This window comes from Lathyrus oleraceus, chromosome 6, assembly GCF_024323335.1.
Source record: "Lathyrus oleraceus cultivar Zhongwan6 chromosome 6, CAAS_Psat_ZW6_1.0, whole genome shotgun sequence".
Lineage (NCBI taxonomy): Eukaryota > Viridiplantae > Streptophyta > Magnoliopsida > Fabales > Fabaceae > Lathyrus > Lathyrus oleraceus.
Window position 1 is genome coordinate 219,390,890 of NC_066584.1, and position 18,931 is coordinate 219,409,820.

Consider the following 18,931-nt stretch of genomic DNA (forward strand, 5'->3'; position numbering starts at 1 on the left):
TTCAAGCTCAAATTCAAATGAATTTCTCAGGTTTATCCTCTTGGTATTAAGGGTTTTCTGTGGGGAATCAAAGTTGGTGCAGTGTGTGTTAATTCTGATCACACGAGCTTCAATTTATAGAGAATTCAAATGATATTTGCACACTCATTCAACTTTCCAATTTTGGCAAAATGATGCAAGCAAGTTGCATAGGCGCGCATAGGCCCATCAAATGATTGTCCAAAAGTCCAAAATGAAGTTCAGATGCATTGGAGATGGATTGGATTGCAAGGCAATTGAGCATTGTTGTTTGAAGTTTGATCCATGCCACATGATACCAGCTTGTTCAAGCCATGCGCAGCCTATGCATTTCTCATCCAAAATGCATGAATTTTAGCTCTTTAGAAAGGTGAGATCAAGAGGAACAAGTTCGATGTTCACCATTTTTTCATTTGGCGCTTGGAACTTAGAGATATTTGAGTTGGAAGTTTGGAAAAATTAGACATATCAGAAATTTTCTAAGTATCAAGCCATATGTCTCAATATTCCAACTTGCTTAACTTTTTATAGGACTTTCAAATGAGAAAAGTGTATTCATCAAAGTTGTAGATCTCTGAAAGACATTAAAAATGGTTACAAATTTCATGTCATTTGGATTTGAAATGATATATTTATGCATTTTTGAAGTTTGGCAAAATCACTTGATCAATGGTATAGGTCAAAAGTGACCTATAATGTAGCCTCATATCACATGTTCAAAGAAGTTGAATTTGCTCCCACTCCAAACATCAAAGTTGAATTAGACACATTGAATTTGATTTTTCAACTTTTAAATCTTTCATCTCATAAAAATTGAGCAAGTTATGGCCTTGAGAAGTTGACTTTCAAATTAGGGTTTAAACAAAATGACCTATAATGTTTCAACATAAAAAATGATTTTCCAAGAAAAAATAGCTCTACGTCTCAACATGAAAGTTGTTTATAATGTAATTTAGAGTACGTTTTATCTTGGAATAATTTTCATATGGTGAAAATTGCAGGAGATAGGGTCTAGGGAGACCCGGTTTTGATCAGATGAATTCATCTGGCCAACCACCATCAACCAACTTGCTAATTTCCAATTCTATTTACTTTATTGGCTAATGGTAGATCATATATGCATAAGATGATGAAATTTTAAGTGTCCCTTGAGAAATTTGGTCAATTGGTGAGATAGCTTATTGGTGAAGTTACTCAAGATACCCAGTCAAACTAGGATTTTCAAGGCAAATCACCCTCAAACTCTTAAAGCAAACTTGATCAATATAACATGTAGTAGCAATTGGGACTCATACATGATGCTCATAACCATTCTTGAATCAATTCTTGATTGTGCTCTTTATTCATGAGGGTCTCAAACCCTAGATGTGATCAATGAATCAAGGAGATCATGTCCCTACCTACAATAAGAGTTAGATAGATGCAAAGACATATTTTTGGTATTTTGGTTAGTAAAATTATAATTTACAAGTATGATATAATCACAAAGTTCTTGGTGATCTCTCCCAAAACAAATCCAATGAATGAGGGGTAAGGAGGATGCCAAGGTATGATACCAATGTTAATGCTTATGATGAAATTTCATGAGGGATCTTAGGGTCAAAATTGGGGTCTTACACTTATCAACACCCAAGTTCCATTGATATTGACAAGACTTGATTGGATCAACCTAGAATCAAGGGTTTGTTGCAAGTCACGAGCATAGAGTCTGGGTAAGAAGCATTCCAAAGGAGTGAACTAAGGATAAAAACCTGCAGATCTTGTTCTAAAAAGTTCCCAGAGTCTTAATTCCATCTATCGGATATTACAGGTTAAGATGACTGACTCATCGACCCATAATATTCTCAAGAGAAACTCGTCTGAGTGTAGTATCGTGTAACAACTGTTATCAAGTCTACACTTGAACAGTTTCCGCACTACGTCCTAAATAGGCCAAGATGGGTTAAATGTTCTAAGGTCCTCAGCTTCTCGGACCCAATTAGAAATAGTAATGCCTAACCACAAATACATGTGTGACATTTCCAAATCCAAAGGAGTCTCCACTAAGCAGATGGATCTCAATCCAACTTGTTAAGGACTACTCCACACAAGTCGAACATGACTATACCATCCTCCTATCTTAATTGCACGCAAGTTCGGGTTAGACTTATCTCACCACTCAGAGATCACCAAGCACAACAAGCAAATTATATCACACAAAAAGTAGGCTAAACCCACTGGAGACTACTCCCCAGCAGAGTCGTCACTTAATTTTTGTAGCGGTAAATTGATGATCATCAAGCTATTGACAAGCTAGAGATCAAATAACAAGAGTCACCACCGCGCTTTTATTGTTTCCAAGGGAAAGGGGAAAAAGTACGAACAAAACCCAAAAAGTAAGAAGTTTTCAGATAAAAACTAATAAAAGTCAGAGATCATAGGTAAAGGGGTTGGTTACACAGAGGGAAGGTGTTAGCACCCAAAGTGTCCTAGGTACTCCTAGGGAGCCCTTTTTGTGTGCATATGTATTTTGTACAAAGTGATGTTTATAAACAAACAGAATGGGGGGATGAGAAAAGAATTCATTAATTATACTTCTGTGTTTGGCAAGACCTTCGGTCTTGTGCCTACGTACCAACATGAAAATGAGGAATCAAAACCTCATAGTTCGTGATACAAATTTCAAAATGGATGTATTGCTTTTAACAAAAATTAAGTTTGAAAGGCATAAAGACCTAAAAATGGTTTGAATGAATTAGTTTTTTTTGACTTTTTGAAAGTTTAAGTCAAGTATAGTTAAGTCTATTTACAAGTTTGATTTAAGAAAAGAAGTTTGAAAATGCAATGGCATAAGGCCAAAGTTTCTATCTTTTTTGCAAAAGTGGTCAAAGTTTAGAACAAAAGTAGTTCACACAAAGAAGATTTAAAAAAAATGGAGGGAGAGATTTTGAAATTAAAGAAATGGGGAGAAGATAAAGAGACTATCATATGTACAAAAATTAAAAGTTTAGAGTTGAAAAGATCTAACCAAATGGGTAGCAATCCAATAAACAAAAATGCCAATAGAAACCCAGAATTCCCTTGGACTTTTTAGAATCAAGCAACACACAAATGTACAATTATATTATCTTGAAGAGCAAGGCGTCAAATAAAGATGGTCACATCCAAGCTTATCCATTCGATGATCTTCTTCAAAAATAGCCCATGTAACAGATGAATTCCACAAGTAATAGGTTCAAAATAACAACTTCACAATGATCATGTTGTAGATGAACTCAGAGAGGTCTTCAAAGTTGTATTAGATGAATTTCAAATTGCATGCACTTGGTTCTTAAACAAGTTGGCATTGGCCAAGTCCTTTAGCATAGGAAGGTTGCCTAGATTCTAAGTCCATTTGTCCAAGATCAAGCCAACAGTCCACTCAAAAGTTTTTTAAGGTTTTTGTTATTATTATGTACATTAATGGTCAAAGACCAAACAAACAAGCAAAGTATACACAAACAAAATTTATCACACAATATGGTCCAAGTGGACAAAGAGAAAGTTGCATTAATATAAACAATAAGAATGATATGAACAATGACAAATGAAATAGAGTGCTAAAATTAAATTGCATTAAAGTAAAAGCTTGAAATTAAAAGTTAGTAGTTAATTGGTTAGAAGTTAGTATTGTTTTGCTTTTGCTTTTTTTGTTTCAAGACATTCTTTGGAGAACACTCAACCCACTTATCACAAGCATGAATTCTTGAATCAAAACATCTTCCAAAGGAAGGAAGGAAGGTCAAGTTTCCACACAATACCATGAAAGAGGGGAGACTTACAATCTCACTAACTAGAATGCTTATGCCTTTTATGTCATAAATTTAGCGCTATGTTAAGCAATCGTAATTGGACTTATGTAGAAGTCACAACTATTTGAGACCGGACAATAGAATTTTGGTGTTAATGCATGTTAGAGACATAGTATAATGGACTATGCTCATAAAACATACCACACACAAAAAGAATATGCAAAAGGTGTGGCCTAATCTCATCCATACTCATGTCAATTTTCCAATCAACTAGCATTAGGACTTTGAGATGTCATAGGCCAAATAGAATGAATGAATGAAGAAGAGGAATAAAATGAAGTGGGAGGGGAATGGATCAAAACACAAATTGGTCAAAGGAGGACTTTTACCAAATTAATATCATCCATTCATTTTGGGAGATGGAATGTACATTCCATCAATCCCCTAATTCCAATGATATTAACTTGACAAAGTCAAATCAACCTTGACCAAGGCCCAACAACAAGAGTCAAACATAAACAAGTCATCACAATTGGTCAACAAATTTATTTGGCATTTATTCAAATTAAAAATACTAAAATAGTGCATTTTAATTAAATATGGTTTGTCCAATTCCTAAAATCTCATCAAAACACCAAAGAAATGGCCATGAGATTTATCATAGGTCAAACAAGGTCAAAGGACCTTGGAGAAAAAATTTCATAATTTTTGGACATTTAAAAATATTTTTAAACAATTAAAAACAAATGCAAAATCAATTAATTCATGAAAAATATTAATAATGATCCAAAAAATGATTTTAATTCAGAATATGAAAGAGAAAAATATTTGAATTTTTTTGGTGAAAGTCCCATATTTTTTGGATCAATATTGAATTTAATATGAATTATTGAAAATAATGCAATTAAAATAAAAATTCATAAAATCAAAAATATGTGGACCATCTGATCTCCCTCATTAATTGAGGTGGCAGATCAGATGGTCTCTAGTGCGCGTTCCATGTGGTCATTAGTCAACTGCGCTGCACATGTGTTAATTAAAACCAACGCCTAAGATTAAAACAAAATGAATGGATCATGTGGTTTAGAGACTTGCCAACGTATCGCCGGAGTCAGAGCTCCGGTAATCTTCTCCGGTGGACCTCACCGGACTGGTCCACCATCAACCATCACCAAAATGAAAAACAAGGACTTGATTTTAAAGTAAAAATGGCAATGAGCTCGAATCTGGCCTCAATTCACTCTAACTCCAAGTATATTGAGAGATACATGGAATTGAAATTTGAGGTACATGAACTGAGTTGCTTCGATTTGGCCTCAAAGCAACTCAATCTTATTGCCTACATTGTTAGGACTTCAGACAACCAAAGAATCAATACAATTGAGCAAGAATTTGAGAGAATCGAAAAGTTCAAAATTTCTAGAAAATACCTTCAATGGAGGTCTGGATTCAACTGATATTGATCTTGCTTGTGCTTGATCTCACTCCACTTGCTTGCAGAAGAAGGATTAGATGCTTGAAAGGCTATGGATTCCTGGAGATTTGAATTTCGAAACAGTGGAAATTCAACCTCAAATTCAAGAGAATTTCTCAGGCTTATCCTTTACAAAGTGAGGGTCTGATATGGGGGATCAAAGTTGGCGCGAATGTGTGTCCATTTCTATTTATAGCTGAAACAGTTGATAATTGCACACTTCAAATCACTTTCCAATTTTGGCAAATGGTGATGCAAGGGTGCATGGGCACACACAGGCCTATGAAATCAGTGCTTGACGTGCACAAATGAATGTTGGATGGTCTGAATTAAGCTTGGATTGCAAGGCAAGTGTGCATTGATGTTTGAAGTTTGATCCTTGCCAAGTGATGTCACCATGTTCATGCCATGCGCAGCCTACGCATTTCTTGTCCAAAATGAATGAATTTGAGCTCTTTGGAAAGGTGAGATCAAGAGGAACAACTTTCATGTTCAACACTTTTTCATTTGGATCTTGGAACTTGGAGAAATTTGAGGTGGAAGTTTGGAAATTTTTGACATATCAAATTTTTTCTAAGTGTCAAGCCATATGTCTCAATATTCCACCTTGCTTAACTTTTCATATGAGCTTCAAATGAGAAACGTGTCTTCATCAAAATTGTATATATCTCAAACACCTTCAAAATGGTCACCAATTTCATATCATTTGGATTTTAAATGATAGAGTTATGCATTTTTTAAGTTTGGAAAAATCACTTGATCAATGGTATAGGTCAAAAGTGACCTATAATGTAACCTCATATCACATGATCAAAAGAGTTGAATTAGTTCTCACTCCAAACATCAAAGTTGAAGTAGACACACTGAGTTTGATTGTTCAACTTGTAAATCTTTCATCTAATACAAAATGACCTATAATGTTTCAACATAAAAAATGATTTTCCAAGAAAAACTAGCTCTAGGTCTCAACATGAAAGTTGTTTGTAATGTCATTTATAGTAAGTTTTATCTTGTAATCATTTTCATATGGTGAAAATTGTAGGAGATAGGGTCTAGGGAGACCCAGTTTTTATCAGATGAATCCATCTGGCCAACCACCATCAACCAACTTGCTAACTTCCAATTATCTTGACTTTCTTGGCTCATGGTAGATCATATACGCATAAGATTATGAATTTTGAAGTGGTCCTTTGAGAAATTTGATCAATTGTTGAGATAGCTTGATGGATAAGTTACTCAAGATACCCAGTCAAACTAGGGTTTCCAAGATAAATCAACCTCAAACTCTTGAAGAAAACTTGATCAATATAACATGTAGAGAACATTGGGACTCATATATGATGTTCATAACCATTATTGAATCAATTCTTGGTTGTGCTCTTTGTTCATGAGGGTCTCAAACCCTAGATGTGAACTTGATGAATCAATGGAATCATGCCCTTCCTACAAAATAGTTAGACAAATGTAAAGACATATTTTTGGTATTTTTGTTAGTGAAATGATAAAATAAAAGTATGATATAATCACAAAGTGCTTGGTAATATCTCCCAAAACAAACCCAATGAAAGAGGGGTAAGGAGGATGCCAAGGTATGATCTCAATGCTAATGCTTATGATGAAATTGCATGAGGGATCTTAGGATCAAAATTGGGTCTTACACAATCCAAACCCTCACCATTAAAGGATAATCTTGAAGGTTTTGATTTGAAAATCGAGCTTCAAACCTCATTCTGTTTTGAGATTGAAACTCCAAAAGTCCAAGCCATTTTCTGATCTTAATCACTTCCTACAAGCTTCTGAAACAAAGTCAAGCACAATCGGAATCAAGATCAAGCAAGGTTGAAGCTCCCTCAAAGGTAATTTTTCAGAATTTTAATCTCTTCGATTCTCCCTCAATTATTCACTATTCTTTGTGATTTTTGGTTGGCTGAAGTACTACCAATGTAAGCAAGAAGATTGAGTTGCTTTGAGGTCAAATCGAAGCAACTCAGTTCATGATCCTCAAATATCAAATCCCTATATCTTTTCATATACTTGGAATTGGAGAAAATTTAGGCCAGATTCGAGCTCCTGAGCATTTTTTCTTTAAATCCATGTCCTTGTTTTTCATTTTGGTGGTGGTTGGTGGTGGACCAGTCCGGTGAGGTACACTAGAGAAGAAGACCGGAGCCCTAGCTCCGGTGATGTGTTGGCAATGGCGTGGTTGGTGGTGGACCAGTCCGGTGAGGTACACTAGAGAAGAAGACCGGAGCCCTAGCTCCGGTGATGTGTTGGCAATGGCCTGAACCATCAGATCTTCCTCTTATCTTCTAATAATAGCCATCTGTTTTAATTACCACGCGTGTACACACGTTGACTGAAGTGTTGGTGGACTGCGCGCTTCTGGCCATCAGATATGCCACCTCAATTAATGAGGGAGATCTAGTGGCCCTTGTTTTTTGTATTTTCTGATTTTTTTTCATTTAATTGCTTTATTTTGTTTAATTCATATTAATTTCATTTTTAATCCAAAAAATATGGGACTTTTACCAAAAATATTTAAATATTTTTATCTTTCATTTTCTGAATTAAAATTATTTTTTGGATTAACTTTGATATTTTTCATGAATTAAATGTTTTCGTGCATATTTTTAATTGTTAAAAAATACTTCTGACTTTTCAAAAACCATGAAATTTTTTGTCTAAGGTCCTTTGACCTTGTTTGACCTAGAATAAATCTCTTGGACACTTATTTGATGTTTTGAAAAGACTTTAGGTTTTGACCAAATTAATTTGAATTTTATTATATTTTTAATTTGATTTTTAATTGATTAATTGTGTAAAAACTATGTTCAGCCATTTTTATGGTCTTGTGATGTTTGACTATTTGTTTGGGCCTTGGTAAAGGTTGATTTGACTTTTGTTGGGTTAAAATCATTAGATTTAGGGGATTTATGAAATGTACATTTCATCTCCCAAAATGAATGAATGATTTTAATTTGATAAAATTCCTCCCATAATCAATTTGTATTTCTCTCATCTCCCCCTCCCTCTTCATCTTCATTCCCATTCTTTCCCATCCCTTTCATTGACCAATGAAATCTCAATATCCTAAGGCTAATTGGTTCATTAATAACCTTGTGTTAGATGAACCAATACAAGTATGGACGATATAGGTCCATCCTTTTTATCTTTTCTTTTAGTGTGTGGTATATTTTAGGAGTTTGGTTCATTATACCAAATCTCTAACATGCATTAGCACCTAAATTTTTATTGTTCGGCCTCAGATAGTTGTGACTTCTACATAAGTCCAATTATGATTGCTTAACATAGAGCTAAATTTGACCCTAAAGGCATAGCATTCTAGCAAGTGAGATTGTAAGTCTCCCATCTTTCATGGTATTGTTTAGAAACTTGGCATTTTTTCCTTCCTATGAAAGATGTCTTGGTTCAAGGGTTCATGCTTGTGAATAGATGGTTGAGTGTTCTCTAAAGAATGAATTAATCAATTGAAAAGTAAAATACCACTAACATATAATTAACCTTGACTAACATTTGACTAATTCTTATTAATATTGCTTTACTTTCAAGTCATTTATTTTATGCAATTTAATTCCATGTCATTTACATATCATTTAACTTGTTTATGTTTATGCCATTTTCACTTTGCTCATTTGAGCCATATATTGTGATTGTATATATTTGTTTGTGTACTTTGTTTGTGTTTGGGGTCTTAGGACCTTAAAATACCTAATAAACAAAAAAAAAAACCTACAAAAATGTTTGTGTGGACTCTTAGGTTTGATCTGAACTTTTGGACTTTGGATTAGGCAACATTCCCTATGCAAAAGGACTTGGCCAATGCCAACATTTTGAGACCAAGTTATTGTGATTTGAGCTTTCATATGATGCAAGTATTGGGATCTACTTGAACTTATTTGCTACATGGTCTTGATATAACTGTTATTTTGATCTTGTGTCTAATGTTTTATTCTGAGTTAATCAAGGAGTATTTCATCTGAGACATAAGAAGACAAAGAAGACTGCTAGCTATGGAGTTGATTGCTTAGATGTGGTTATATTTATTTGATGCCTTTATCTTTATGATGTCTAATTTTGCTAATTGTTTGCTGATTATTGCTTGATTCAAAGTCCAAAGGGAAAGTGAGTTTTCTATATGACATTCTTGTATGTTGGATTGCATCCCATTGGTCAGATCTTTTCAACTCTTAACTTTTAATTTTATGCTTAGGATTAGTCTCTTCATCTCCTCCCACTTCTTAAATTTCAAAATCTCTCCCCCTTTTAAAAAACCTTATTTGCTTGTGATTTCAAACTTAGACCTATTTCAAATAGAAACTTTGGCCTTATGCCATTGCATTTTTGAACTCCTTTTCTTAAAATCAAACTTGTAAATAAATCTAATCATATTGACTTAAAATTTCAAAAGACAAAAAGAACTAACACTCATTCAAACTTTTGGGCCCTTTGTGCCTCTTTTAACTTAAATTTTGATTAAAAGCAATCCACTCATTTTGAAATTGATACCACGAACTATGAGGTTTTGATCCCTCATTTTTATGTTGGTACGTAGGCACAAGTCCGAAGGTCTTGTCTAACATAAAAATATAATCAATGAATTCTTGTCTCATCCCCACTCTCTATTTTTCTCAAACATCTTTAATATCAAAAACACATACGCACATAAAAAGGGGCTCCCTATGAGTACCTAGGACACTTTGGATGCTAACAATGTTTAAAGCATACAGTACTTAGACAAACAAGAACAAATTACAAGAATGCGAACAAAATGGCATAATGATTGTCTTCATTCAAAGCAACGAGACTTCATCTCTTGATTCTTCGTTTGGGAGTTGTTCTGCTAGTTCAAACCAGTGTGAAGCTTTATCTCCGAGCTTCACTCTGCTCCGCATGCGCCGACGTGGGATTTGTTGCAACGTTCGGCCTAACTGGCGTGAAAGTAACTGCCTTACTGTCAATCAGGTCCTGGACCTTGTGCTTGAAGGCCTTGCAATTTTCTACTGTGTGCCCTAGGGAACCCATATGGTATTCGCAGTGAGCATTGGTGTCGTAGCTTGGTGGATAGGGTGGAGTTGTAGGTGTTAGCTCCTTCAAAACAATTGATCCATCCTTTAGCAGGTATGGAAGGATCTTGATGTATGCTACTGGCAATGGATCAAAATGTCTTTCTGGCCTCCTTGCCCTTTACTGATTAGGTTGATGTTGTTGTGGAGCACGTTGTTGTTGATTCTGATGTGGCTGCTGATAAGCTGGCTGCTGATATTATTGTTGATAGGGTTGTTGATATGGTGGCTGATATGGTGTTGGGATGACAGCAGCAGCCTGATGGTAAGGTACAGGAACATATGGATGTGTCTTATATCCTCCCACTCCCATTATGGCATTGGTCTGACCTTCTGGCTTCTTTAGGGGATTAGGATAGGGTTTCTTCATTCCACCTGAAGCATTGGTGGCGCAAGATAGCTTTCCTTTCCTGATCTGGCTCTCAATTTGTTCCCCTACAGAAAAAACTCGACAAAAGTTGGGAAGCTGGATCCCACCATTTTATCCATGTACTGGGTGTGCAGAGTTCCCATAAACATATCGATTAATTCCTTATCAAGGAGAGGAGGTTGGACACGGTCTGCAAGCTCTTTCCACCGTTGTGCGTATTCCTTGAATGACTCATTATTATGTTGAGTCATGTCTTGCAGCTGGGTGCGATTGGGTGCTAGATTAGTGTTGTATTGATAATGCCTGAGGAAGGCTTCAGTGAGGTCTCTCCATGACTGGACCTTCCCTCTCTCTAACTGCATATACCACTCCAAAGATGCCCCACTGAGGCTATCTTGGAAGTAATGAATCAGGAGTTGGTCATTGTTGATGTGGGCAGCCATCTTCCGATAGTAAGCTCTGAGGTGAGTTCTCGGGCAGCTAATCCCTTTGTACTTGTCAAAGTCCGGGACTTTCAATTTTGGGGGAATCACCAAACCTGGCACCAGGCACATATCGACAGCATCCAAATCGGGAGTAGTGTGAACCTCCAAGGACTTGAATTTTTCCTCCAAAGCGTGGAGTCTCTCAATAGCAGGGTCTAGGAGACCTCCAACAACAGGTTTGGTGGGTTGTGGCATGAAGAAAGCATCATACGGATCTTCATCACCTATCACAGATCAGTGTCGAGCAGATGTAGCAGAATGCTCATGGGGGTCTATGTTGACCATGGGAACAGGAATAGGGATAGGTCCTCCTTTAGGATGGGCAGGATTACAATCGAGGTCAATCACTTCGGGGATGCTAAGCGATGGTGATCGAAACTGAGCAACAACTTTTTTGGCCTCGGCGCTAGTCTCGGCATCCTTCTCCTTCACGGCTAAGAGCAGCATAGTTTCAAGCAAACGGTCCATCTTCACTTACATAGAGTCAATGTATGTCCTCATCGAAACCTGGTTTGCTTCAAGTTGTTCGAGTGTCATCTTGTAGTTGCGGCGTGTCTCGTACCGGTGTCAAGTAGTCAGTGTTACGGGACAAAGGGTAGAATATGGTGTAAGTTTTTTTTGTTCCTGAGAAATGATATGCAATGCATGTTGATGATATGCAAATGCATGAAATTTTGCCATGTTTTTCGCAAAGGAATACAAATACTCAAGACCATTCACACGTTGGGTACGTTAGGATAATAGGAAGAAGCCCGGGTTTCTCAGATTACTAGAAATTCCCAGAGGTAGGTTCTTAAAGTTATGTTTTCAAGGAAGGAACTTAGACTCACGGATCATGTTCAAAACTTCCTCGCAATAATGGGCTAGCCACATCGTGATGGGAGTTCTGAACTGATATAATATGAGTCGGATTCTCTTATTGTTCAAACAGGGTGTAGACCCTTTGGTTCAATAATACATAATCGCCAATCATGAAAACAAAAATTGGTTTTAATGCGAGGTCCCTAGAGTCAAGGATCATATTTAAAATTACCCCACAATAATGGGCTAGCCATATTGTGGTGGAAACTCCAAACAGATCTACTCTAGGTGGAGTCTTCGTATTGTCCCAATAAGGTGTATACCCCTCGGTTCAATACTACACAACTTCGGGTTCTAAGTTCTTCTCGAAGCTCGGGTACGGAGCTTATCTCACAACATACATCAAGTCCCATATCAAATTATCAAAACAAATTACATACAAGCAACAATAGAAAAGTGCCATGAAAGAAAGGAATGTCTTTAACATTCATAGCAATTTGAACTAAATTAGGCTAGTCTCTCTCTTGCTTGGAGCAGGGTCCCCAGAAGAGTCGCCATCTGTCGCACCTCGAAAAAAATACGATCCCTCGCGATAGACGCGGAAAATGTTTGTTCGAACAGAGTCGCCACCAAACTTTATTTATTCCAATGAAGGAATAGGAAAATATCGATAAAACCTTTAAGAGATAGAATAATGGTCGTCGCAACCATATTCGGGTTCGGGAGTCGATTACGCAAGGGGAAGGTGTTAGCACCCCTTACGTCCGTTGTACTCAACGGGAACCTTTTAGTCTGATTTGCTATTTGAATGTTAGTTGACTGTTATTCGCTTTCTTCGAGTAATTATAATAGATAATAGATATGAAGGAAGACTTCAGAAGGGGGAAAAGGGAGGTTTTTTGTTAGTGTGCTCGCGAAGATACAGCAATCTCCTGCCTACGTATCCTTATGGTGCAATAAGGAAATTAGAGCATTCGTAGTTTGGGGACTACGATTCGTTGGTGTGTTTTGTTTTATGAACAACTGTGTAGGTCGGTGTTCTAAAGGCTAAACGTTGTCTTGTCTACTCTCGGCGGAGGCTTAAGCACAGGTTTGTTGCGCATATTAGAAAGGATTAACAGTGTTCTTTTTTAAAAGAGTTTTGGTCACGCGGGGGTGACAAGTTGAATTGATATGTTTGATGTTTTCGTTTGGTTGATTATGATCGCACGCGGCGAGAAGTTAGGATTGATATGTTTAAGATATTTGGAGAACTACGAAAGATTGAGAAATATGGTGCACACCAATCGTTCAATTCTTTTGGGAATAATAAGGCGACCGTCTTCTACTCCTTTTTTCGTTCGAACTATTTTTGAAAGTTTGTTGGCGGAATTCAAATATGCGTGGTAGTGAGGCGTACGCCTACCACTTACTTATTCAAGGAACAATAAGGCGTGCGCCGTTCATTCCTTTATCCAATATTTATTTAATGTGTTTTGATCGGAAGTCGAAAGAACATCGAGCAATATGACAAGCACCAATCGATCAATTGTTTGATAAATGGCAAGGCGAACGCCTCTCATCCTTTTATTAATCCGAATTTGATTTATAAATATATTCTTAGATGTTGTATTAATTTTGGGAAAATAATTTGAATTAGAATTGGTAGGTTTTGATCGAAAGTCGATGATTTGAGCAATGTGGTGTGCGCCACTCGTTCAAATAATCAAAGGATGGTGAGGCGAACGCCTCCCATTCGTTCAATTGAAGTTTAAGTTATAAAGTTTATTTTGTGAAATTGTGTTTGATCTAGAAGGTGATTTAAATTTATTCGATTGCGTTTTAATTTGACAACGAGAATTCGATCAATATTGTGTACGCCAATTATTCGAATAATTGAAAGATAGTGAGGCGAACGCCTCCCATCCTTTTGTTATCGAAAATTTAGAATTTAGAATGTTTTAGAAATTATATTAATTAGGATGAAATAATTTGAATATTGTGGTTGAAGTTTTAATCGGGTGACAAGAGTTCGAGTAATACGGCGTGCGCCAATCATTCGAGTACTTGAGAAATAATAAAGCGAACGTTTAGGGCGGGTGACAAGAGTTCGAGTAATACGGCGTGCGCCAATCATTGTGGTTGAATTTGTGCGGAATAATAGTAGAATCATTTACATGTGAGGTTGGTGGCGATGTTAAAGCAATCGACTTATAAAGGATTTGTTTTGAAAGTGGGCTTGATGTTAAATCATGAATTATGTAATTTGTGTTTTTTTTTAACTTTGTTTAGATTGATGATGAAATTGAAGTGGTTTGAAATGCCTATGAATTGATGATGAGACAAGTCGGTCCATTTTCAATTAACAAAATTAATTGATTACAATCTAATTAAATCGTCTAATTAAGGTAATTACAATTAATTATCAAAATTATTTGATACAATCAAATAATTAAGTTAATTAAAATTAATTTACAAAATCATCTTAATTTAATTGAAACTTTAACTAATTAAGTTTTAAAAAAAGAAATAAGTGACAATATTAAATGTGAAATAAACGAATTGTATCGGTGTGCTCAAAACCGGTTTGTGCGAAATGACAACATGGTTAATATCATTCGCAAGATCATAACTCGGTGAAATATTCGATTAATGTTTTGAAACTGGGGCGGCGTAGCGACATGAAATTGCTGAATCCACGAATGGAAATTTAATTTTATTGTAAAGTAATAAAAACGAATTATATTTACAAAGTTCAAATTAAATTGCCAAAAACTAACAATGCCATGACGCAATCGGGCCAAAATCCATATACACTATAATCAAGCAACTAACAATAATAATTACAATTCTTAGCAACCAATTGTCAATATAATTACCATATTAATAATTTATTAACCATACAATCATAATACTATGATTAATGTTAATTATAGTCTATTTAACTAAGATAGGAATTAACTTTAGAACTTTTGAAAAGAACACCATTATAAGCTTATGAGATTTCAACATGACAAAAACCCACTTTAAGTCCAATTTGTGCAGTGCAGGAAAACCAATCCAAACAATCTCAACAATGTTTACAAAATTGCATCAATCCAAGATTAATGTTTAATTTGAATACATGACCAATCTGACGTGAGAAGCATAATGGGAAGATAAGGAAAAACATATTATATTGAAAGGTTTGAAGGTTACCGTTGCGAATCAGATACTTCAAAATACTCCAAAATCTTTTCCGTGATGATAATGGTGACCTAAGAATCCTGAGTCGTCTGTCAAGCTACTGTTGAGATTTATTTTGCGGTTGTCGACAGAAGAAATCCTGAAGAAACGTTTGTGCAGGATCGTGATGGTGCGGTAACGTTCGATGGTGAAGCGGCAACGAAGAACTCGCTCAATTGGAAAGTGATGGCGTTGGCGGAGGTGTTTTGGATTCGCCGGTGGTACGGTTGGGTATCTGAAAGTTTGAAGGTGAAGATCGGAGTTTTTTCGGAGATTTGAAGATGAGGACGAATACGGGATGATGTGGTGGCGGACTCTGTGAGGAAGGTGGTCGAGACTCGTGGTGGATGAACCGGCGGAGGGTGTTAGAAAGCGGATCAGGAAGAAGAAGGCAAAGTTGGGGGAAGACAGTGGCTAGAGTTTGTGCATTATGGTGGTTCGGTGTTGGTGAGTTATCGGAGGGTTTCGCCGGTGGTTTTGCGCGGCGGTGATGGATCTATTTAGTTGTTACGGTTTTGTTTTGCAATGGAGATGGAGAGGTGGCCATGAAGATTGGTAGATGAAGGAGAAAGAAGAAGACGTTCAGGAAGTTGATGAGTGAAGAGGTTGAAGAAGAGGAACAATAATTCCTCGTTCTTTCCTTTTTCTCATTTTGCTTTTTTTTTGCACAGAGGGAAACTCTGTGAGAGAGAGAGGTGAGTACTCGTCTAGTGAGAGATCCCTCCTTCTTTTTTCTTTCTCTTTTTACTGTTTTTAACATTGAGAGAGATGAGAGAGAAGAGATAGTTATTAAGTGGGTAGGTGAGAATCCATCAATGAGAGAGACGTGAGGTTCTTTTTTATTTTCTTTTTTTTTGTTTTGTCTTATCCTTTGTTTTTATTTCCTCAGAGAGAAAAAAGAGATCTTTGGGTAATGGGTTTAATGCCTTCTTATTATTATTTTTCTATTAGAAAAGAGAGACGTTGGCAACATCTCCTCCCTTGTCGTTCAATTGGTATCAGAGCAGGCATCCTGCTCTGGTTCTGGTTGAGTTCTAGGGGCAATACTTTCTGGTAAACAAACACGTGACCATTTGCTCAAAAAATTAAATTGGTCACATAAAAATGATCAGCACAAAATATATTTATTGAAAAAATACAGCGTTTCTTTTAATTTCAAAATAAATTTTTACCGGTTAGGCTCGGGCGGGTCAAAGCGCAGCTGAAACAGTCGTTGAAAATTATAACGAGCACAACAGGTTAAACTACGTGAACCGTAGATTAATAATATTGGCGTCTGCAATTTTAATTTTGAAACTTTTTACCCACTGATTTTGCACGTTCTTGAGAAATGATTTAACCAATTTGTCTGTATTTTCAATAATTTGTTCTGACTGATATTTTAGGTGTTATTCATGATGAAATGCATGTTAATGCTGTGCATATGATGCAAATTAAAAAATGAAATCAAATTTACGAAAATTTAAAATGCCTGGACAAAATTGGGATGTGACAGCTGGCAACAGCCGGCGCCGGCAGCAACTGGTGAGAACCTGTCATTCCCAACTCCTCCACGATCCGCTTGGCCATCTTCTCAAAAACAACAAGTCGCGACTCAAAACGGCGAGCCAATACTATATTGATCCTTGCAACAAACCTGCAGTGGAATCAATACATGATCAGCATGTAATCCATATTGAAAAACGATTTAGAATTAACGGTGATTTGGCTCATTAATTTCGTAATAACAATTAGGTAACAGATTGACCACATATAGACAACATCACCAATCACCCTGCAGAACGAGAAACCCTCTTGAACAACTTCCAAAAATAATCTCTAACCTTGAAGACCTATCATGGACATATGTATATGTTTTATATGTTTACAACAAGAAAGAAAAGAACCAACGGGTTACAATGGCTGCTTTTAACATCCAAGAGGCCTTAGTTTGGAAGGAAAGAAATCGAGTATGTAATTGATCAGCATCAGGGGGAGATTCGGGATGTCGTTGAAAGTTATATTACTTGGCCCGTGAGAAGAATTGTACCCATGTTGCCTAGAGATTATTGTGATCTGAAGTTGAAGCCTGCGGGGATATTAGAGGTAAGTAAAGGACTTTACAAACAATGGAAGTGTGAATGAAGCCAACAGAAGAAAATTTCGGAAAAATAGAAGCTAATAGAAACTGAACAAAAGCCAACGAAATTACCTGAACAAAGCAACCTAATTCCCTGAACCTTGAAAAAACAAAGATTCAAAAATTCCAACTTCCAACTGTATTAACAAAACACACTCCAACCGACTCTAACCTCCAACTAAATTCTAACCATACAAAAAACCTCTAATCAATCTCTATAACAGAATGGTAACAACCTTTCAACAAACCTCTCTCATTCCTTCATAACAGAACTTCAACAAAATCCAACAAACTCCTCAAACCAGAAGGGGGAATCCCCTACAAACCTCTTCCAACTAAGAACCCCTTCACTCTCCAACCATCTTCCATAACAACTTCTAACTTCTCCAACCTCCACTTCCAACTACAACCTTCTTCACCCTCCATCCCTCTCTCTCAACTCATTACTAACCGAACAATCACCTCTCAACAAACCCGTTCGACAACCAACCTAACTCAACAAAATTCTAGCTGCAATTTGGAAAAACTCGCTTATGAAGATACCCTGCAAAAAAGACAACAGAAACAGAACGCTTCAGAAATCCCTCAACGAACCCTTCAAATCGAATTCACAGAACCTCTCAACGACGACTTGGGCCATAACAAGAAAATTGGAAACAAGACTACATATAAGAGGTGAAGAAGGAGATCGAAAGCAGAAGAAGAAAGGAAGTTCGAAAGAGAGTAATACCTTCGAGTTTCAGCGTAAACGCAAAGAAAGATCACGAGCCTTCCCTCTTCATTTCAACCAACACGCAATGTAAGGGCAACATAATCAACGACGGCGCGACAACGCGAACGACAACCCGGAGCATGAAATTGGTGAGGATTTCCTTCCGTCGATTTCTCTTCACGCACAACCTCGATTGAATTCGATTTTGATGATGAGATGGGGCACATATTCAACCGCGTTTCCTCGATTCTTCTTGAACGAAGATTTGTGTTTGTCATTCCTCGTGGATACACGATTGTCCGCGCAGATTCAAAGTTTTAAAGCTCATGATGTTTGTGTCTCGAATTGGAATTCTTGAACTGCTAGAGAACTCTCTGTTTCTACATCGCAAATTAGGGAAGAAAGGTGTTCGAGCTGAGTCTTCTGGGTTACGCGGTCACGGGCATGGCATCGTCTTTCCCTGGGATAGAACCTGGTTCTTGGGTCTTTCTTCCGGAGTTGGGCCTTTGGCCCAAGCAAACCTTCGTTTCATACGCCTCCATTCTTCTCTATTAACCCCTAATCCATCTTTAATTATATTTAATTCATGTTAATCTCAGTTAATTCTTTAATTAACCTTACCTCTGATTTTTGTGGATCATGATTAAGGTGGGATCCTCTTTTCTTTTAATTAGGATTATCACTAGGATGACTTAGGTTAATCGATAATTAGGAATAGTTAGAAAGTAATATGATTTAGCTTGTTTAGAAATTAGGTTGATCTGGATTTTAGAAATTTTCAGAATTAATTCAATTACTGTTAACTTTGCCATGATTAGAATAATTGATCATTAGGGTAGATCCTTGATTTTTGTGGATTAGGAATCGATTATGGTTAACTAGGTTCAATTAAGA

General features: G+C 36.6%; 1 long non-coding RNA gene across 3 annotated transcripts; it reads right to left on the reverse strand.

Annotated features, from left to right (window-relative positions):
- Positions 1-15,984: 15,984 nt before the first annotated feature.
- Positions 15,985-18,514, reverse strand: LOC127093146 (uncharacterized). 3 transcript variants are annotated; one of them, XR_007792438.1, is made up of 4 exons: positions 18,056-18,514; positions 17,398-17,869; positions 16,954-17,274; positions 15,985-16,842 (listed from the first exon to the last, which is right to left on the reverse strand). It is a non-coding gene; the product is annotated as an uncharacterized LOC127093146 (long non-coding RNA). The 3 variants fall into 3 exon arrangements; XR_007792439.1 differs by having other exon boundaries at positions 17,097-17,274; positions 18,056-18,509; XR_007792437.1 differs by having other exon boundaries at positions 15,985-17,274; positions 18,056-18,507.
- Between the last annotated feature and the right edge of the window lie 417 nt (positions 18,515-18,931).